This window comes from Ricinus communis, chromosome 7 (assembly GCF_019578655.1).
Source record: "Ricinus communis isolate WT05 ecotype wild-type chromosome 7, ASM1957865v1, whole genome shotgun sequence".
NCBI classification, from domain to species: Eukaryota; Viridiplantae; Streptophyta; class Magnoliopsida; order Malpighiales; family Euphorbiaceae; genus Ricinus; species Ricinus communis.
The window spans coordinates 13,396,266-13,406,583 of NC_063262.1; the positions used below are offsets into that span (position 1 = coordinate 13,396,266).

The 10,318-nt window shown below is 37.7% G+C and overlaps 1 non-coding gene across 1 annotated transcript; it reads left to right on the forward strand.

Moving 5' to 3' along the window:
* The first annotated feature begins 273 nt into the window (after positions 1–273).
* On the forward strand, positions 274–380 carry LOC112534389. Its single transcript, XR_003078678.2, has one exon. It is a non-coding gene; the product is annotated as a small nucleolar RNA R71 (small nucleolar RNA).
* The last annotated feature ends 9,938 nt before the right edge of the window (positions 381–10,318 follow it).

Consider the following 10,318-nt stretch of genomic DNA (forward strand, 5'->3'; position numbering starts at 1 on the left):
AACCGGCATCTGGAGTTGGTTAATCTTCTTGGCTAAAAGCTCCACCTGAGCTGCCAAGGCTGCTATAGAATCCACTTGGTTGACCACTCCTTGTCTTCCTGGTCGGCTCCTAGAGGATTGCCACTGATAATTGTTCATGGCCATTTCCTCTATCAAGTTTTGAGCCTGCTCAGGCATCTTACGTTTAGCGCCCCGCCTGTTGCAGCATCCACCATCTACCTCGTCGTAAGGTTCAACCCGCTGTAGAAGGTTTGAACCTGCATCCACACTGGCAATCTGTAATGTGGGCAGCATCTCAAAAGGTCCTTAAACCTCTCACATGCATCATACATGCTTTCATCATCAAACTGCACAAAAGAAGATATGTCATTTTAAAGTTTAGTAGTTTTAGCGGGAGGAAAATACTTATGTAAAAACTTTTTGACCAACGCCATCCAAGTAGTAATTGTCTGTTGTGGAAGAGATTGCAACCATCTCTTGGCTCTGTCCCTCAAGGAAAATGGAAAAAATCTCAGCCGAATGGCATCATCGGTTGTTCCATTTATCTTGAATGTGTCACAAATCTCCAAAAAGTTGGAGATATGAGCATTGGGATCCTCGCTGGGCAATCCTCCAAACTGCACGCTCTGCTGGATCATCTGGATAACATTGGCTTTTATTTCAAAATTGTTGGCCCCTACAGCAGGTTTGACTATACTAGTTTTCATCCCATCTAAAGATGGTCGAGCAAACTCGTACATTGTCCTCTGATCGCCATCGGCTTGGGGGTTGTGGTTTTCCATCGCGTCAGCTCCTTGAACCTGAACCGTAACTCCGTCCTCCTCCTCAACTGCTTGCAAACGTCATCTCAATAATCTGAGAGAGCGCTCTAGGTCAGATAAGGGTTCTGTGGGATCAGGGTTAGAGCTCCTGGTCATAAACTACCTCAAACTAACAACCAAACAACCACCAATCAACAAAAATAATACAATAAAGAATAAAGAATAAATAAGTAAACAGATAATGACTAAATTAACATAAAAACAATTCATTTTAGTTCATTGTTACTTATCCCCAGCAACGGCGCCAAAAACTTGATGGACTACTGATGCAACCTACACCTAAGGCAATGAACCTATTGATGTAGCCTAGCACTAGTGAGTATCAAGGTCGTATCCCTGGAGATCGGGTAAACTTAAAGTTACTACTGTTTGCTATGTTATCTAGTCTGAAATAAGGTGTGAGAAGTCTAAATTAATTAACTAATGCTTATGAATGCCTAGAACAACAGCAACTGACAATCGAAAGACAACCGTAACAAAAGAAGCAAACCCGAAGGGGACCTAAGTGAAAGAATTCTAAGTTTGATTTCATAAATTACCAATCTTGCTACCCGTGCCTAAATCCTAAATCGAACTCGGCTCCTCTCTTGAGCTCACCAAGTTCCTAAACCTACACTAACCTAATGGAATCTCTTCCTATAAGATTATTACAGATTAGCATTAAGCATCATTTAGATCTATTAAGAGTTGTTAATTCTTAATCCGGCGAGTGAATTAACCTTATCTCTAAGTATTAACTACCAGTTCTTACCATTCAATTTTCAGTTGTAACAAGCATTTCTCAATGTCAAGAAACAACCCAAAAGACAATTAATTCAACGTCTCAAATTAACTGAATCAAACTTTATTACTAAACAGCAAGAAGATTACAAGAATGGCAAATAAAAATCTAATAATTAAGCACAATCCATCAACAAAGGTGAACCCCAATGGGTTCGGCATCCCTAGCTACTCATAATGAAAGAAACAAATACAAAAGGAAATGAACAATAGAAAAGGAAATGGAACATGTAACCCCTCTTCTCTCAAATCGGAGTGGAAATGTTGCAAGCACCAACTCTGAAACCAGCCTCAAGTATGGATCTCGGATGTCTCAGTCAATCGTCTAGAACCTTCAATCTTTGCTTGAATCTCCCAAATCAATCCTCTGAAATGACGTTGGTCTCCCAAAATGTCAAGAACAGAGGTGTAGAAGTGAGGGGTCGCGCTCGTAGAGAAGTCTAGAAATCAGAAGTGGAACCCTATCTCATTTTGCGTGCGCCTACTTATAGGCAGAAGAGCCATAGCCCGTGCCACGGCCCGTGCAACGGGCGTGCAAATATGCATGGTTGTGCAACTGCCCGTGCAAAAGCCTCGAATTGCGTGCCAATAAAGGAATCGACTCTGACAAACATCTAATATGCGTAAATCATCCACATAGCTTTGTTTCTGCCCGAAAATCAATCAGTTTCCCATCAAAGAGTTCGAAAACCTGAAAAACTCAGAAACATACCAAAGTGTGATCAAACAGGAATAAATAAGACTCAAATACACGAATAAATGACTGATAAACAGTCAATAAATATGCATAGAATCATCTACATCAGTCCCTCAAAGAAAAAGTAAACAGCCTCAACTGAATGGCATCATCAGTTATTCCATTTATCTTGAAAGTGTCGTAGATCTCCAAGAAGTTGGCGATGTGAGCGTTTGGGTCCTCGCTCGGCAGTCCCCTAAATTGTACACTATTTTGAACCATTTGTATCATGTTCAGTTTTATTTCGAAGTTATTGGCGGCCACTGGTGGTCGCAATATACTCATCTGTGTCCCCTCAAGAGAAGGTCTAACAAACTCGTACATTCTCTTGGTTTCATCCGTAGCCTGGTTGTTGTCTCCCATCCCTGTTGGTCTATTCATAGGGGCTTCAATCTCTAGCTGGGCCTCCTCTTCTTCTTGCATACGCTTTCTCAAAAGATGGAGCGATCGCTCTGGTTCAGTAAGAGGATCTATAAGAGTAGGATTAGAGCTCCTGGTCATAAACTACCTGAAATAAAAAGGCAGCAACTAAAGAACACATGAATGAATAAAATAATAAAGAATAAAAAGAAATGGAAAGGCTGAAAATAAAAATGGCTAGATTAACACAAACACAAATTCACTCTAATTCACACAAAAGTTTCCCCGACAACGATGCCAAAAACTTGATAATGCTATTTCTGTAGCTATAATCTAAGGCATACTAGCACTAATGGCGAGTACCAAGGTCGTATTCTTGAGAAAGGGTGATCCTAAAACTACTATGGCATCTTTTTATTATCTAACCTTAACAAACCGATGAAGTTACTATTCTATTATTACATGCAAGCAAAGTGATTAATTAAATGTCAAACAGTCTAAAAGGATTTTGTGAAACAATTAAAGCAAAAAGCAAACCCAAAGGGACCTAAGCTAGTTGGATTTTAGTGAAAGCAGACATTATATTGATTACCAATTGCGATTACCTATGAACGGATTCTAAATTGAATTCGATTTCCCTCTCGAGAAAATCGAATCCCTAAACCTAAGAACCTAAATGTTGGAATCTCTTCTTAACGATTGATTTTAGTTTAGCCTTAAGATTAAATCCACCGCTATTAAGAGTTGTTACTTCTTAATCCAACTAGTCAATTACCCTTATCTCTAATTGATCATTAATCAGTTCTTGTTATTCAAATTTCCAATTGCTAAATGAACTTCTCAATTACATAAAGCAATCTAAACACCACAACTCACAACGTCTCATGAATAATGTGATTTCTCATTAATAATGAAAGCAAGAAGAAACAAGCATTTATAATCAAAGTCTCATAAACATTAAAAGCAATCCAACAACATAAGAACCCTAATGGGTTCAACAATTCTAGCTACTCATGCTAATAACTAACACAAAGTAAGGAACAAATACAAAAAAGCAAATTGAAAGCATGTACACCCTTCTTCCTCAAGTCAGATGAAAAGCTCTGAATCCCTAACTCTGAATGATGAACCCTAAATTGCCTCTTGAATGCCTTCAAATCCACTCTTGATCTTTAATGTGATGTTTAAACCAATGTAATCCTTCCTTCAATAGGCGAAATAGTCTTCTAAAGTCGAATATTGAAGTCTGGAAAAGGATGGCTCATGCATGTATGTGTGAAATCAAGTCAAAAAAATGAACCCTAGCAAAATAATTCACATTTGCCTATATATATGTCTTAGCACGGCCGTGGTCAAGCCCATGCTGATCGAGTCCAGGCCGTGCTGGACCTTCAAGTCCCACAAGTTAGGGCTTCTTCTTGGCCATGCCCTCGCTGGTGCTGAGCCACCACGGGCTGTGATGGAGGCTGTAGTGGCCTCGAAAACCATGCCAAAATGGCACTCTTGAGGGTCAAGTATTTATGGTTCAGCACGGCCAAAGTCTAGGCCTGCTCAACCTTGAAATTATAGCCCTTACTCAATTTTGATGGGTTCTGGTCCTTATTTGCACGTATTTCCCTCGACTACTGATAATGTCCATCAACAATCACCTGAAGCATGAAAGGAACCAAAACACATGTGATTCTGGCATAAAATAAGATAACTATGCATAAAAATGAAAGTAATTGGGCATATAAACATGTATAAAATGATGCACATCATCCACTACTGTCATCATGATCTGGTTGTACTCGAAAAACTTATTTGTAAAAGAGTACATCACATTCGAAGCAACACTATCGATTAATACATCTATATGGGGAAGAGGAAAGTTGTCCTTTGGGTATACCTTATTCAAATCTCGATAATCCATACACATTCGTGCCTTACCATCCTTGTTCCGGACTAGAACAATGTTTGCCAACCATTCAGGATAGTCAACCACATCGAGGAAATTGGTCTTAACCTGCTTAGCAAACTCTTCTCGTATCTTCTCTGCCCATTCGGACCTCAATCTTCTCATCTTTTGCTTAATCGGCTTGATATGCGAATGAGTCGAGATATGGGTTCTATTATTTTCCTATCTAGACCTAGCATGTCGTCATAGGACCAAGCAAATACTAATTTTCTTTTTTCAATTATTTTCTTAAATTCCATCCTCTCTTTAGGAGTTATATCATAAGCTATCAGAATGTTCCGTGGATTTACATCTGTGCCTAAATTAAATGAATCAATTTGTATGGAATGGATGTCAAACATACACATATCATGATTATTAAAATGCACACTGTCATAAGGAAAAACATCACACAAGTAAGCAAAATTGTTCATGTCATTGATCTTAAAGAGAAACAAAGCATAGTCCTCATAGATGTTGGACGTTATTACATCATCATCAGAAAAAATATGAATGATATTATTCTTAATAAGAGTAGTTAGTTCCTCTTGGCTTATCTTCTTCAGCTGAGTGGTAGGCTCTTCTAGTTTCAACTCTTCTAATTTGGTGGTGACCTTCTCTCGGACCTCCTTGATACTCAGCTCGACCATCCTATCGATAATTTAGTTCTTGAAAATCTTAAATCCTAGTACCTCAATCCTAGCTACATTGACAGGTTCGAGCTTCCCAAAGTAGGGCTTGTACTTCTAGACGAACACATCTCTTAGAGTCTTACCCTTTGGTTTGCCCTCGTCTTCTTTTTTAGAATATCCTGAACTTCGTTGAGTCTTCTAACTTTTGAAATGTGGCAGCTTCGCAACACCCTATTGATTCTTTCCTAGCCCCATTCCAAGCATTAAGTTTGTTCTCTTGAACATGTTGGCTATTTTAGGATCCTTGTAGTCCTCACAGAGCATTGCAACTTGGAATCCAGTAGGGGCATCCACCTCTTTGACAGCTTCTTGGATTGCTGAGACAACCTTACCACTTTCGGCGTTCATGGTGATAATCTCGCCTTCATGAGGGAACTTCACCTTCTGATGTACTTTGGAAGAGACTCCTCTTAGGGGATGGAACCATGGCCTTCCCAATAACAATGCAAAATTACTAACATGTCTAGGACGATGAACTTTACCTAGGATTCAATAGGATCTGTCTTCACTAATGCTGAAAATGTCCCTTCTACATCTCTTTTCATCCCATCATAGGCCCTTATAACCATATCTAATGGTTTTATGTCCTTTGTAGTCATTCCCAGTTTAGAGAGTATGTGAGAAGGACATACATTGATAGTTGACCCGTCATCAACCATCACGCATGGGGCTCTCTTTCCTTTTTACTTCTGCTGCTATGTAGAGAGCCTTATTGTGCTCTCTTCCCTTAAGCAGTAAGTTTTCATCCGAGAAGGTGATCATCCCGGTAGTCTTGTCGATTACCCTTTTGATAATCTCTTTGGGGGTAGCTGTTGTGCTAACACTTATACCATATAAGGCTTAAATAACATCCTTTTTATGCGACAAATGCATCACTCGTTCCCAGACATTGGTTGTCTTCTTCTCCTTCCTCAATCATTCCAGCACTATAAAAAGCTGCCAGTTTACCGACGAAAATTTTTGTCGATAATGGATGGCAAACTGTAAAAAAACACATACTGACATATTAGTATCAAAAAAAACTTGTCAGTAAATCCATTATCGATAATAATTCACCAACAGAAAACCAGGCTGTCAGTAAATTACCGAAGCCATAGACTTTCGCTAAATTGTTAGAAAGGCTACTAGTAAAGTGTCTTCTTTGTTATTAATTGGAGACATTTTATCAATGGATACATTGTTGGAAATCCGTCGGTAAGTTGGACATTTAGCGGCAGTTTTCTTTTAACGATAAATCGTTGGTATTTAATTATTTTTTTTAAAAGAAGTGGCCAAATTCACTGGTAATCCGTCGATAAATTGTTGGTACTTATGACTATAATTTTATCGATAATCCAATGATAAATTACTGAATTAAATAATAATATTTTATTTTAATTTTATGTACACCTGAATAATTAATTGTATATTAAAAAAGAAATTGAAAAAAATAAACAAGTGTGTGAGACATAAATATTATAATGATATAAGAAAATGGTAAGTGTCAAAAGTTATAATGCAGTCTAAATGTCAAAAATAAACTAATAAGCTAGTGACTCATCGTCACTAGGAGACTGGGGAGGGCGCCGAGGTTGAGGCTAAGCTAAGCGCATCTCATGGATCTGGCGGGCAAGGTCCTGTAAATACTACTGTAAGTCTCGAATATGCACATTCTGCTCCTAAATTTGCAAATTTTACTCCTATAACTGCACATTTTGCTCATACGCCCTTATTTGCGAGTCTTGAAGCTCGGTGGAATCTATACTACCGCTAGGAGGGTATGTCATTGAAGAAGAGGCAGCACCACAACGATAAAACTCAAAAGCCTGTGAGCTGAGATCGTAGACCTGACTCTTCTTCTCATTGCCGACAATGTTAAAGAATAAAGAGTTATCATCCACGGTCTCAGAAGTCTATGTAAGCTGCTCTCTCCTCATCTGCTATGTATCTAAAAAATTGAGTGAAACAATTAAGGACATATGTCAATAAATCGAAAAATGGAGTTAAAGAAATTTTACATTAAATAAATTATCATACATGAACAACTTTACACTTCGAGTCCACAAAAGTCTTGTCGTCACCCTTTCTGGTGTGGGTGTAAAGAAACAACTCTAGAGCAGAAGGTGGGTGTCCTAATGATTGCGTCTGATTAATAAAAAGTGAATACAAGTGATAAAAAATATTGTATTACAAAAATTCAAATAATAAAACTTACAAGTCATGTTCCATGCTCCTGATGGGTAGTGGTACCTCCTATATGCGTAGATGGTCCAGAGCCATAAGAAGCGTGTGACATTCAATTCCGAGAATACTGCTCCAATATCTGCTTGGCCTCAGGCATGTTCCATTCCTGTTGCCATCTCTCCTAATCTTTTGGATCCATAAACTTCAACTTCTTGCCCGCCTTCTTTAGCTCGCATATCGTATCACGATATTAAGTTGCAACTTTCTTCTTCCATGCCTCTCGAATGAGGGAATCGACCGCTTCCTCCCATAAGCACTACTTCTGCAAAAATAGAATGAATTAAAAGTTAGACGTAATATTTATATATATTACACTTGCTTGAACAATATTTATAAAAAATATACCTTAAATTCATCAAAGTAGAAGTCCTTAGTTTTCTTAGAAATTGACTTTCACCTGATAGGGTAAAAGGCATAAATGATATCATAACATTTATATCCATTTGGTATTTCAACTCAAAAATCACAAAAAATAGTACCCTAAGTCACCATTAATGAATCAGGCAAGGGTACCTTTATACTTTTTAGTTAATTTGTGTTGATGGGGCAACTTGATTCTTTCTCTAGATTCTATGTCACTATTGACATGTATATAATTAATCTTAGTAAGCCTAATAATCCTAATCCCCTAAATGCAATTACAAGGTATGAGTTCAAGGTAAAGGAGCTGGGAGAATGTTCAATATCTAACTAGAATTTGTTATGTATGTCTAAATAAGAGGTAATATGGTAATTACTGAAAGAATCTAGCTGCCACATTATAACATAATGCATGAAAGTGTAATTATGTTACCAAATGGAATAACTATAATTATAGTACCATTTATGCAATTTACACCACTTGATCCCTTCCATGTCTATCTTCCCCTAAAAAATCTTTGAATCTTATGTAAGCAAGATCCATATGGCTCTAATCTATAACGGAACATATAAAACATAATACATTTTAGAGCATACAATTTAATAAATAAATATTTATAAAATGGATAAATAATAAGATAAATTGCATATTGCTTACGTATTATTGTAGAAATGCACTCAAAGGCGACTATGTGTCAACTTAGAATCAGCATAAGATGTGGATCTAGCATTAGATGGTGTACCAGACACTGTAGGCGTCAATGGAGGTAGAGTTGGTACATCCACCGATGTAGATAATTATGGAAAGTGTGCTAGGAGGCCGTGGTGGATGTGATGACCAAGGCTGTAAAGGTGGAGGAGTATGTGATGATGAAGGCTGTAAAGCTGGAGGTGGTGGAGGGGTGGTGGTGGTAGGTGGAGATGGTATAGGTGTAGTAGATCGACGCCTACTAGCGTCTCTTTTCCTACATGCCATGTGTAAAACCTACACACATCTATAACATATATATCACATAAGTAAATTATATCAAAAGTAATTGTTTAAAATTACGGTGTTACAAGCATGCATTATTACAAAATTGTAATCTTAATAAATAAATTGGACTAAATATAATAAATACATAATTAAATTAATCATTATCGTCCTTGTCTTCATCTATATCTTCTAAATCTAACTCAAGTGTTGGTTCATCTAAATCTTCATGTTCATCATCAACTAAATCAATAAATACTCCTTCATTGTCATTCAAGAGCACATATTCATCAATGATTGTAGATGTTTCATTGATACATATATTCATTGGCTCTTCTTCTTGATAGGCCATATCACCAATTGTTTATGCCTCAATTTTAGTAGGAAACTCAACAATCGACCTCACCTTAATTTTGCACACAGCCAGCCAGTCCGACTTATCCCTTCTCAAGTTGGGATAAGGGACATAATAGACTTGTGCAACTTGCATAGCAAGAATAAATGGTTCATACCTATTGAGTCTGCGCCTTTGATTAACATCCACGAAACATCCAATAAAGGATAAAATCTATGCATCTTCATCCCAACATTATCAATAGGAACAAACTATTCACACTTGAATAATACAACTCGTTTAATTAGGAGCCTTGGATATTCTAATCACAAAATTTCTATTTATCGTCCATAATAGTCACTCTCAGTGTCACTGTAATTTGAGCCTTTTATACAAACTTTGCTATTAGATGTTGATTTAATTGAACCATGAGCCTCTGTATGGAATTTATAACTATTAATGAAATATATTAGATAAGATTCAATCGTACGCCATTTATAACCATGTTGATTTTCTTTCCTAGGATTTTGGGTTTGGGCTTTTTATCAACAGGGGATAGTAGGCTTAGCGCGCATGCCTTAAGCTCTTAAAGCAGATTTAAACAAACAAAATGTTGTTTCTTAGTATAAGCCTTGGCTCGTCTCCCCACTCAAAGGTCCACCAATGAAGGAAATTCACTCATTATTTGTGATTGATGGTAGCTAGTGTCGTAATTCTACGATTCCAGTGGAACCAAAGAATCATTAACCGACGCCAACGGGGCTATAGGGACCAAAGTGGATAGTGTGAAAAAGTATAGTGATGCAAGAATAATCTGTTAAATAATAAAATTAAAGACAAACATATACTAGAATTAGCTTCCCTTATCCCCAGCGGGGTCGCCATTATGGGCCGTGGTTCAGACACACACTTAAGTGCCTTTAGCAACTACGACACTGTAAGGCTTTTTAACCTAATCGAGAACATGCTAACTAATCACTGAGACTAGTGCGAAGATGGGAGTCACCACTCAGTAATCACCGGGACACTTTTACTAATGAGTGGCGTTTCTCAAATTCCATAAGACAGCTTACGCCGCAAATCTAAAGATGGATCAAAAAGCC